Source organism: Bombina bombina, chromosome 7 (assembly GCF_027579735.1).
Source record: "Bombina bombina isolate aBomBom1 chromosome 7, aBomBom1.pri, whole genome shotgun sequence".
NCBI classification, from domain to species: domain Eukaryota; kingdom Metazoa; phylum Chordata; class Amphibia; order Anura; family Bombinatoridae; genus Bombina; species Bombina bombina.
The window spans coordinates 207986269-207999292 of record NC_069505.1 but is presented as its reverse complement, the minus strand read 5'-3'; the positions used below and the strand labels follow the sequence as shown (position 1 = coordinate 207999292).

General features: G+C 39.3%; 1 protein-coding gene across 1 annotated transcript in view; it reads right to left on the bottom strand.

The window, feature by feature from the left end:
• The window catches only part of RNF141 (ring finger protein 141), a 111477-nt gene extending 99228 nt beyond the window's left edge, over positions 1-12249 (bottom strand). The window contains exon 1 of the mRNA XM_053720589.1: positions 12135-12249. The gene's annotated coding sequence lies outside the window, so the exon portion shown is untranslated. The remainder of the gene's footprint in view (positions 1-12134) is intronic.
• Between the last annotated feature and the right edge of the window lie 775 nt (positions 12250-13024).

Below are 13024 nucleotides of genomic sequence, written 5' to 3'. Positions count from 1 at the left end.
CCTTCTTCAAGCAGTGGTACAGGAAGAAGTCTGCATCCTTCAAGAAAAACATGATTTTCATGCAGGACAATGCTCCATCACACGCGTCCAAGTACTCCACAGCGTGGCTGGCAAGAAAGGGTATAAAATAAGAAAATCTAATGACATGGCCTCCTTGTTCACCTGATCTGAACCCCATTGAGAACCTGTGGTCCATCATCAAATGTGAGATTTAAAAGGAGGGAAAACAGTACACCTCTCTGAACAGTGTCTGGGAGGCTGTGGTTGCTGCTGCACGCAATGTTGATGGTGAACAGATCAAACCACTGACAGAATCCATGGATGGCAGGCTTTTGAGTGTCCTTGCAAAGAAAGGTGGCTATATTGGTCACTGATTTGTTTTTGTTTTGTTTTTGAATGTCAGAAATGTATATTTGTGAATGTTGAGATGTTATATTGGTTTCACTGGTAAAAATAAATAATTGAAATGGGTATATATTTGTTTTTTGTTAAGTTGCCTAATAATTATGCACAGTAATAGTCACCTGCACACACAGATATCCCCCTAAAACAGCTATAACTAAAAACAAACTAAAAACTACTTCCAAAACTATTCAGCTTTGATATTAATGAGTTTTTTGGGTTCATTGAGAACATGGTTGTTGTTCAATAATAAAATTAATCCTCAAAAATACAACTTGCCTAATAATTCTGCACTCCCTGTATATATAGTGTGTATATATATATATATATATATATATATATATATATATATATATATATATATATATATATATATATATATATATATATAAAGGGAGTGCAGAATTATTAGGCAAGTTGTATTTTTGAGGATTAATTTTATTATTGAACAACAACCATGTTCTCAATGAACCCAAAAAACTCATTAATATCAAAGCTGAATAGTTTTGGAAGTAGTTTTTAGTTTGTTTTTAGTTATAACTATTTTAGGGGGATATCTGTGTGTGCAGGTGACTATTACTGTGCATAATTATTAGGCAACTTAACAAAAAACAAATATATACCCATTTCAATTATTTATTTTTACCAGTGAAACCAATATAACATCTCAACATTCACAAATATACATTTCTGATATTCAAAAACAAAACAAAAACCTATCACTGACCAATATAGCCACCTTTCTTTGCAAGGACACTCAAAAGCCTGCCATCCATGGATTCTGTCAGTGTTTTGATCTGTTCACCATCAACATTGCGTGCAGCAGCAACCACAGCCTCCCAGACACTGTTCAGAGAGGTGTACTGTTTTCCCTCCTTGTAAATCTCACATTTGATGATGGACCACAGGTTCTCAATGGGGTTCAGATCAGGTGAACAAGGAGGCCATGTCATTAGATTTTCTTCTTTTATACCCTTTCTTGCCAGCCACGTTGTGGAGTACTTGGACGCGTGTGATGGAGCATTGTCCTGCATGAAAATCATGTTTTTCTTGAAGGATGCAGACTTCTTCCTGTACCACTGCTTGAAGAAGGTGTCTTCCAGAAACTGGCAGTAGGACTGGGAGTTGAGCTTGACTCCATCCTCAACCCGAAAAGGCCCCACAAGCTCATCTTTGATGATACCAGCCCAAACCAGTACTCCACCTCCACCTTGCTGGCGTCTGAGTCGGACTGGAGCTCTCTGCCCTTTACCAATCCAGCCACGGGCCCATCCATCTGGCCCATCAAGACTCACTCTCATTTCATCAGTCCATAAAACCTTAGAAAAATCAGTCTTGAGATATTTCTTGGCCCAGTCTTGACGTTTCAGCTTGTGTGTCTTGTTCAGTGGTGGTCGTCTTTCAGCCTTTCTTACCTTGGCCATGTCTCTGAGTATTGCACACCTTGTGCTTTTGGGCACGCCAGTGATGTTGCAGCTCTGAAATATGGCCAAACTGGTGGCAAGTGGCATCTTGGCAGCTGCACGCTTGACTTTTCTCAGTTCATGGGCAGTTATTTTGCGCCTTGGTTTTTCCACACGCTTCTTGCGACCCTGTTGACTCTTTTGAATGAAACGCTTGATTGTTTGATGATCACGCTTCAGAAGCTTTGCAATTTTAAGAGTGCTGCATCCCTCTGCAAGATATCTCACTATTTTTGACTTTTCTGAGCCTGTCAAGTCCTTCTTTTGACCCATTTTGCCAAAGGAAAGGAAGTTGCCTAATAATTATGCACACCTGATATAGGGTGTTGATGTCATTAGACCACACCCCTTCTCATTACAGAGATGCACATCACCTAATATGCTTAATTGGTAGTAGGCTTTCGAGCCTATACAGCTTGGAGTAAGACAACATGCATAAAGAGGATGATGTGGTCAAAATACTCATTTGCCTAATAATTCTGCACTCCCTGTAAAAGTATTCCAAAAGTCTGAGTAACAAATGTACACACTACAATATATATATATATATATATATATATATATATATATATATATATATATAGATAGAGAGAGAGAGAGAGAGAGAGAGAGAGAGAGAGAGACAAATTACGAGTGGAACACAAATGTTTGCACGCAAGTGATAAGGGGTTTATTATGAGTTTAAAGTAAACGCGATAGCTTGAGAAAAATCACAATTTACACTAGAATGATTACTGCAACTTTAGAGCTCTGGTTAACTGTTTTGCAAAAAGGTTGCACAAAGCACATCAAAAATACATTAACAAGTATAGTTACACTCAGAAAAACACAATCTCATAAAAATTAGTATATAAAAATATTGCACACAAACATTGCAAGGGCTCAAAGATATGAAGTCTCAGGTGTTTTTGAAAAAAATAAAAAAAATAGGCAAATGGCTTTAACGTTGAGATACATACTGTACATATACATGTCTAAAGATGTATATGTGTGTATATATATATATATATATATATATATATATATACACACATACACACACATACACAGTATATATATATCTCAAGCTTCAACAAAGTCAGAGGCAAACCAGGTTTTCTTCAAAGCAAATAGTCAAATTTGATTAATTGCTTTGAAGAAAACCTGGTTAGCCTCTGACTTCGTTGAAGCTTGCTGTATGTACACTGAGGGACCGGGTGGTTAACCCCAGGAGGGCAGATTCACATCCTGGATTGTTTTGTGTGTGTGTGTGTGTGTGTGTGTGTATGCATTCGATATGTAAAAGCACATTTTTTTAATAAAGTTTTTGACTGTGTATTTACTGTAAATATTTCACATTCCAATGTTATGCACATAGCCCAATCTGTTCTAAGTATTTATAAATAGATATTCCTATATATCTGTATACATATATAGATAGATAGATAAATAGATAGATAGATGATAGATAGATAGATAGATAGATAGATAGATGAAAAAACATCAGATATATGTAGAAATATTTATTTTAGAATAATTAGAACATATTCTTGTATGTGAAGAACATTGGAATGTGAAATATTCATATTTTTTCATGTTGGGTTAGCGCACATGAGAATATGTGATCGGGGTTGGGGAGTGGGGTGTTAGGTTTTTTCCACTATTTTTTCTCCATTGACTTCTATGGTGGAATACTTGAATGTCCACAAAATATTGTAAGTTCGGCTTTTTTGCGCTCATCGGGTTAGCGAAAACAGTCTACTTTAAACTCATAATACAAGCACAAACCAATGAGCACAAAAAGCTTACTTCTAGTGCAATTAACACTCAAGCAGGAGCATTAATTAGCGCTCCACTTGTAATCTGGCCCATAATGTGACAAAGAAAATACCAGACAAAAAAGGGGTGCAAAAGAAAACACATTTTATTAATCAGAACACTAATATATAGAATGACACAAGTCTCATAGAAATGGGCATTTGCGAAGTTCAGGATTAATTTTCACAGCCTTATTTATTCTTGTGAAAGTGCAACACACTAGCACCTGGATCTTAGGGTGTTGCACTATCAACCGAATAAATCCACTTCTGTGGCTGCCATCTTAAGCTTTCATGTACTCCCGTACTTTACAAATACACGGCTTCTTTCAAAAACAATTACATTTTTATTCCTAATGGACGAGAAATAAGATATCCTCTCTTTTCACTACCTTACTTGCACAGGTCTCTGGATACAGTTCAATATACATTCAGGTGGATGATAAGGGACACTGAACCCAATTTTTTTCTTTTGTGATTCAGATAGAGCATGCAATGTTAAGCAACTTTCTAGTTTACTTCTATTATCAAATTGTCTTCATTCTCTTGGTATCCTTATTTGAAAAGCAAGAATGTAAGTTTAGATGCTGGTCCATTTTTTGGTGAACAACCTGGGTTGTTGTTGCTGAATGGTGGATAAATTCACCCACCAATAAACAAGTGCTGTCCATGTTCTTAACCAAAAAATGGCTGGCTGCTTAGCTTAGATGCCTTCTTTTTCAAATAAAGATAGCAAGAGAACGAAGAAATATTGATAATAGTAAATTAGAAAGTTGCTTAAAATTGCATGCTCTATCTGAATCACGAAAGAAAAAAATGGGTTCAGTGTTCCTTTAAAACACACAAGTAATTAATTTTAAAATAATTAACACTATTTGAAAACACAACACAAACACTTGTGCCAAAATAATCCTTTAGATTCCTATAGTGTTTTTCCATTCCATATAAATACAGTTGTGCTACATTTTAGACCCAGGTGAAATGTGTTATCAAACAAGCCCCATATGCAAATAATCTTTCTGGGAAATGACTATCAATTGTAATATTTCAATTATAGAATCTCCCCACTTATTTTCCTATGTACCGATAAAACAAAATATACTTATCTACATATGCAATATAATATATATTTGTGGAGTTTTTATGAAGCCAGTGAGCAACAGATATAGGAGTATCACTTGTGAACAAACATACATTTCCTGCTAAATTTCAATAACAAACCATTGTCAACATAATCCTTTTTTAGGGAAAATATGTTAACCTGTTTAACCTTTTACCGCCGATATGCTGTTGGGCTTTAGCGCCGTTAGGACGAAATACAACGTCATAGCGGTTTGATGTCCTGAAGCCAACTGCGCTTCCTGGATTTGATCACGGTCTGGAGGGCGTTCCTAGCGTCATAGGGACGCCCCCCAGACCCGTTCCTATAATTGGAATCTCGTGATCGTGTTCACAATTGCAGGATTTCAATTTTTCTACATCGTAACATTGTTCCGATGTAGACATTATGACCCTGCCATGAAAGAGTTAATTTCTTTCATATGCATTGCAGAAAATGACTAAATATTATGTTCCTTTAATGCTTTGTGAAATGTTTCTTCTTAGTCCAGAATATATTATTGACTGTATCTCTAAAAAATATATCTCACACATTTTTTATAGTTGTTTCTCTAGTTAAGTGTATCCAGTCCACGGATCATCCATTACTTGTGGGATATTCTCCTTCCCAACAGGAAGTTGCTAGAGGATCACCCACAGCAGAGCTGCTATATAGCTCCTCCCCTCACTGCCATATCCAGTCATTTTCTTGCAACTCTCAACAAAGATGGACGTAGTAAGAGGAGAGTGGTGTATTATAGTTAGTTTTTTAACTTCAATCAATTATTTTTAAATGGTACCGGAGTGTACTGTTTATCTCAGGCAGTATTTAGAAGAAGAATCTGCCTGCATTTTCTATGATCTTAGCAGAAGTAACTAAGATCCATTGCTGTTCTCACATATTCTGAGGAGTGAGGTAACTTCAGAGAGGGAATGGCGTGCAGGTTTTCCTGCAATAAGGTATGTGCAGTTAATATTTTTCTAGGGATGGAATTTGCTAGAAAAATGCTGTTGATACCGGATTAATGTAAGTTAAGCCTTAAATGCAGTGATAGCTACTGGTATCAGGCTTATTAATAGAGATGCATACTCTTATAAAAATGTAATATAAAACGTTTGCTGGCATGTTTAATCGTTTTTATATGTGTTTGGTGACAAAACTTATTGGGGCCTAGTTTTTTTCCACATGGCTGGCTTGATATTTGTCTAGAAACAGTTTCCTGAAGCTTTCCACTGTTGCAATATGAGTGGGAAGGGCCTATTTTAGTGCTTTTCTGTGCAGATAAAAATACTGACAGAGACATTCAGCTTCCCTCTGCATGATACAGGACATCTCTGAAGGGCTCAAAAGGCTTCAAAGTCGTGTTTGAGGAGGGTAACAATCACAGTAGTCTGTGGCAGTTGTTGTGACTGTGTTTAAAAAACATTTTTGTCATTTATTATTGTTTTTGTTATTAAGGGGTTAATCATCCATTTGCAAGTGGGTGCAATGCTCTGCTGACTTGTTACATACACTGTAAAAATTTTGTTAGTGTAACTGCCTTTTTTCACTGTTATTTCAAATTTTGTCAAAATTTGTTTCTCTTAAAGGCACAGTAACGTTTTTTATATTGCTTGTTAACTTGCTTTAAAGTGTTTTCCAAGCTTGCTAGTCTCATTGCTAGTGTGTACAAACATGTCTGAAACAGAGGATACTTGTTCATTATGTTTAAAAGCCATGGCGGAGCCCCATAGGAGAATGTGTACTAAATGTATTGATTTCACCTTAAACAGTAAAGATCAGTCTTTATCTATAAAAGAATTGTCACCAGAGGGGTCTGTCGAGGGGGAAGTTATGCCGACTAACTCTCCCCACGTGTCGGACCCTTCGCCTCCCGCTCAAGGGACGCACGCTAATATGGCGCCAAGTACATCAGGGACGCCCATAGCGATTACTTTGCAGGACATGGCTGCAATCATGAATAATACCCTGTCAGAGGTATTATCCAAATTGCCTGAATTGAGAGGCAAGCACGATAGCTCTGGGGTTAGATGAGATACAGAGCGCGTAGATGCTGTAAGAGCCATGTCTGATACTGCGTCACAATATGCAGAACCTGAGGATGGAGAGCTTCAGTCTGTGGGTGACGTCTCTGAATCGGGGAGACCTGATTCAGAGATTTCAAATTTTAAATTTAAGCTTGAGAACCTCCGTGTATTGCTGGGGAGGTATTAGCTGCTCTGAATGACTGTGACACAATTGCAGTGCCAGAGAAATTGTGTAGGCTGGATAAATACTATGCAGTGCCGGTGAGTACTGATGTTTTTCCAATACCTAAAAGGCTTACAGAAATTATTAGTAAGGAGTGGGATAGGCCCGGTGTGCCCTTTTCCCCACCTCCTATATTTAGAAAAATGTTTCCAATAGATGCCCCTACACGGGACTTATGGCAGACTGTCCCTAAGGTGGAGGGAGCAGTTTCTACTTTAGCAAAGCGTACCACTATCCCGGTTGAGGACAGTTGTGCTTTTTCAGATCCAATGGATAAAAAAATTAGAGGGTTACCTTAAGAAAATGTTTATTCAACAAGGTTTTATTTTACAGCCCCTTGCATGCATTGCGCCTGTCACTGCTGCGGCGGCATTCTGGTTTGAGGCCCTGGAAGAGGCCATCCATACAGCTCCATTGACTGAAATTGTTGATAAGCTTAGAACTCTTAAGCTAGCTAACTCATTTGTTTCTGATGCCATTGTTCATTTGACTAAACTAACGGCTAAGAATTCCGGATTCACCATCCAGGCGCGTAGGGCGCTATGGCTAAAATCCTGGTCAGCTGATGTGACTTCAAAGTCTAAATTACTCAACATTCCTTTCAAGGGGCAGACCTTATTTGGGCCTGGTTTGAAAGAAATTATTGCTGACATTACTGGAGGTAAGGGTCATACCCTTCCTCAGGACAGGGCCAAATCAAAGGCCAAACAGTCTAATTTTCGTGCCTTTCGAAATTTCAAGGCAGGTGCAGCATCAACTTCCTCTGCTTCAAAACAAGAGGGAACTTTTGCTCAATCCAAGCAGGCCTGGAAACCTAACCAGTCCTGGAACAAGGGCAAGTAGGCCAGAAAGCCTGCTGCTGCCTCTAAGATCTAGTAGGGGGCAGACTCTCTCTCTTCGCCCAGGCGTGGGCAAGAGATGTTCAGGATCCCTGGGCGTTGGAGATCATATCTCAGGGATATCTTCTGGACTTCAAAGCTTCTCCTCCACAAGGGAGATTTCACCTTTCAAGATTATCTGCAAACCAGATAAAGGAAGAGGCATTCCTAAGCTGCGTACAAGATCTCCATGTAATGGGAGTGATCCATCCAGTTCTGCGGACGGAACAAGGACAGGGGTTTTATTCAAATCTGTTTGTGGTTCCCAAAAAAGAGGGAACCTTCAGACCAATTTTGGATTTAAAGATCCTAAACAAATTCCTCAGAGTTCCGTCATTCAAGATGGAAACTATTCGAACCATTTTACCCATGATCCAAGAGGGTCAGTACATGACCACAGTGGACTTAAAGGATGCCTACCTTCACATTCCGATTCACAAGAATCATCATCAGTTCCTGAGGTTTGCCTTTCTAGACAGGCATTACCAATTTGTAGCTCTTCCATTCGGGTTGGCTACAGACCCAAGAATTTTTACAAAGGTTCAGGGCTCACTTCTGGCGGTCCTAAGACCGCGAGGTATAGCGGTGGCTCCTTACCTGGACGATATCCTGATACAGGCGTCAAGCTTTCAAATTGCCAAATCTCATACAGAGATAGTTCTGGCATTCCTTAGGTCGCATGGGTGGTAAGTGAACGAAGAAAAGAGTTCTCTATCTCCTCTCACGAGGGTTTCCTTCCTAGGGACTCTAATAGATTCTGTAGAAATGAAAATTTACCTGACGGAGTCCAGGTTATCAAAACTTCTAAATGCTTGCCGTGTTCTTCACTCCATTCCGTGCCCCACAGTGGCTCAGTACATGGAAGTAATCGGCTTAAGGGTAGTGGCGATGGACATAGTGCCATTCGCACGCCTGCATCTCAGACCGCTGCAATTATGCATGCTCAGTCAGTGGAATGGGGATTACACAGATTTGTCCCCCCTACTAAATCTGGATCAGGAAACCAGAGATTCTCTTCTCTGGTGGTTATCTCGGGCCCATCTGTCCAAGGGTATGACCTTTCGCAGACCAGATTGGACAATTGTAACAACAGATGCCAGCCTTCTAGGTTGGGGTGCAGTCTGGAACTCCCTGAAGGCTCAGGGTTCATGGACTCAGGAGGAGAAACTCCTCCCAATAAATATTCTGGAGTTAAGAGCAATATTCAATGCTCTTCTGGCTTGGCCTCAGCTAGCAACACTGAGGTTCATCAGATTTCAGTCGGACAACATCACGACTGTGGCTTACATCAACCATCAAGGGGGAACCAGGAGTTCCCTAGCGATGTCAGAAGTCTCCAAGATAATTCGCTGGGCAGAGACTCACTCTTGCCACCTGTCAGCGATCCATATCCCAGGTGTAGAGAACTGGGAGGCGGATTTTCTAAGTCATCAGACTTTTCATCCGGGGGAATGGGAACTCCATCCGGAGGTGTTTGCTCAATTGGTTCTCCGTTGGGGCAAACCAGAATTGGATCTCATGGCGTCTCGCCAGAACGCCAAGCTTCCTTGTTACGGATCAAGGTCCAGGGACCCAGAAGCGACGCTGATAGATGCTCTAGCAGCGCCTTGGTTCTTCAACCTGGCTTATGTGTTTCCACCGTTTCCTCTGCTCCCTCGTCTGATTGCCAAAATCAAACAGGAAAGAGCATCGGTGATATTGATAGCGCCTGCGTGGCCACGCAGGACCTGGTATGCAGACCTAGTGGAAATGTCATCCTTTCAACCATAGACTCTGCCTCTGAGACAAGACCTTCTAATACAAGGTCCTTTCAATCATCCGAATCTACTTTCTCTGAGACTGACTGCATGGAGATTGAACGCTTGATCCTATCAAAGCGTGGCTTCTCCGAGTCAGTAATTGATACCTTAATACAGGCACGAAAGACTGTCACCAGGAAAATTTACCACAAGATATGGCGTAAATATCTTCATTGGTGTGAATCCAAGAATTACTCATGGAGTAGGGTTAGGATTCCTAGGATATTGCCCTTCCTCCAAGAGGGTGTGGACAAAGGATTATCAGCTAGTTCTTTAAAGGGACAGATTTCTGCTCTGTCTATTCTTTTACGCAAGCGTCTGGCAGAAGTTCCAGACGTTCAGGCATTTTGTCAGGCTTTAGTTAGAATTAAGCCTGTGCTTAAACCTGTTGCTCCTCCATGGAGCTTAAACTTGGTTCTTAGAGTTCTTCAAGGGGTTCCGTTTGAACCCCTTCATTCTATTGATATCAAACTTCTTTCATGGAAAGTTCTTTTTTCTGATGGCTATTTCCTCGGCTTGAAGAGTCTCGGAGTTATCTGCCTTACATTGTGATTCTCCTTATCTGATCTTTCATTCAGATAAAGTTGTTCTGCGTACAAAACCTGGGTTTTTACCTAAGGTGGTTTCTAACAAGAATATCAATCAAGAGATTGTTGTTCCATCATTATGTCCTAATCCTTCTTCAAAGAAGGAACGTCTTTTGCATAAATCTAGACGTAGTCCGTGCCTTGAAGTTTTACTTACAGGCTACTAAAGATTATCGCCAAACATCTAACCTGTTTGTTGTTTACTCTGGACAGAGGAGAGGTCAGAAGGTCTTGGCGACCTCTCTTTCTTTTTGGCTTCGGAGTATAATCCGTTTAGCCTATGAGACTGCTGGACAGCAGCCTCCTGAAAGGATTACAGCTCATTCTACTAGAGCTGTGGCTTCTACCTGGGCCTTTAAAAATGAGGCCTCTGTTGAACAGATTTGCAAGGCTGCAACTTGGTCTTCCCTTCATACCTTTTTCCAAATTTTCCAAATTTTATACTTTTGCTTCTTCTGAGGCTGTTTTTGGGAGAAAGGTTTTACAGGCAGTGGTTCCTTCCGTTTAAGTTCCTGCCTTGTCCCTCCCATCATCCGTGTACTTTAGCTTTGGTATTGGTATCCCACAAGTAATGGATGATCCGTGGACTGGATACACTTAACAAGAGAAAACATAATTTATGCTTACCTGATAAATTTATTTCTCTTGTAGTGTATCCAGTCCACGGCCCGCCCTGTCCTTTTCAGGCAGGTCTAAATGTTAATTAAACTACAGTCACCACTGCACCCTATGGTTTCTCCTTTCTCGGCTTGTTTCGGTTGAATGAGTGGATATGGCAGTGAGGGGAGGAGCTATATAGCAGCTCTGCTGTGGGTGATCCTCTTGCAACTTCCTGTTGGGAAGGAGAATATCCCACAAGTAATGGATGATCCGTGGACTGGATACACTACAAGAGAAATAAATTTATCAGGTAAGTATAAATTATGTTTTTTATCATGAGACTAAAGGCAAAGCTGTCAATCAATAAAAGCATAACCCCAAACCATAAAATGTTAGGTAAACAAATTATAATATACACATTAAAAATAAAACCAAATTAAATGAAAAAAAAATGGGAAAAAAATAAACAGATTTTAATTTAAAAGGACATGAAACCCAAAATGTTTCTTTCATGATTTAGATCAATTATATAATTTTAAACAACTTTCCAATTTATTTCTATTATCTAATTTGCTTAATTTTCTTGGTTTTCTTTGTTGAAGGAGCAGCAATGCACTACTGGGAGTTAGCTAAAAGCCAGTGACAAGCTACATATATGTGCTGCAACCAATCAGAAGCATCTAAGCCTACTTAGGTATACTTTTTAATAAAGGATACAAAGAAAACAAAACAAATTGGGTAATAGAAATACTTTGGAAAGTTATTTAAAATTGCATGCTCTATCTGAATAATGAAAGATATATAATTGGGTTTCATATCCCTTTAATATATAAAATAGATCCAGAATCTGGATTTAAACCATAGATGGGATAACTTACAATAAAACCTTACTTTAATTATCTCAACTGATACATTAGACAAGGACATTATTTTACTATAAAATGGATAGATAGGTGGTGAGTACAGTAGAAAGCTAACAGCAGCATTAGTTTAGAACTGTATTCTGCAACACAAATAACGCAGCAACATATGCGTGACAAAGTATTACTCTCGCACAGGTGCGTGTTTTTTTTCTCACTAGCCACCGGTGCTAAATAAGGTTTTAGTTAAGTAACTATCACTAGGTATAACAGCTGATGCTGTGAGCATAGACACAGATGTGCAATTTGCTCGGCCTCTGTGAACATTGCCAGCACAATATAATCCCATACGAACAGTATGTCATGTTTAATAGCCTACGTTATATACGGAGAGTCTTACCGGTCGTCCCGGGCATTGTACAAGAGCCACTCGCTGTACTTCATAACATTTACACTCCGACCTGTCAAACCCCCGTGACGTCATCTTAAAACGTTGCCATTTGGACTGAGCTCAGTTCGCCATACTTTTGTCAGCTGACATGCCCATCGCCATATTTGATTTGGGAACATGCCCATTCCTATTTAACTAAATATTTCCCTAGACAACATTTATTTTACTATAACGTAATTCATTGTATTCAAATACTAATCAGTGAAATTATTGGTTGCTCTGCGCTCTGTCCATTAAATTATTATGGTAAAATGTTGGGTGTACAATGAATATCTATGTTATATAATGATTAATCGTTATTTTTTTATAGCATTTTATGGACGTGGGTGTAGGAAGGTGTTATGGAACGATTGAGGTTTTTTTTTTAATTCAGGGATTTCGCCTTCCCAGTAAACTTAAAATATTAATAATATAGTAATTAGCAATAACTGATTATGCAACATAATCCAGAAAGTAAAGTTCTTATTGTTTTAAAATGAGTATGTCTTTCAAACTCAAATGTTTCAGCCAAAAGAGGGAATGCATTTCTATATTTATTCAATATAAGGTACATAGGCTTCAATGAATACATCAAATGACAAGACTACTAACATAAAATAACATTGTTTGCTGCATTTGTTTTTAGATATACGCCTGTGACTGCGTTCGGAAAGCACTCCAAGCGAACTGGGGCTCGCTTGGAGCGTTTTCTGAATACTTGCCGTTGAGACGCTGGGCGTTCTTTGAGTTCTCTGATGACTTAATTTCCAGCGTGCTGGAAAAGCTGGGACTTTTAAGAGCGAGCTAAGCAGCTTAGAAAAATGGCAGCCTCCTCAAGTGATACTGCTTTTCTTTGTGTG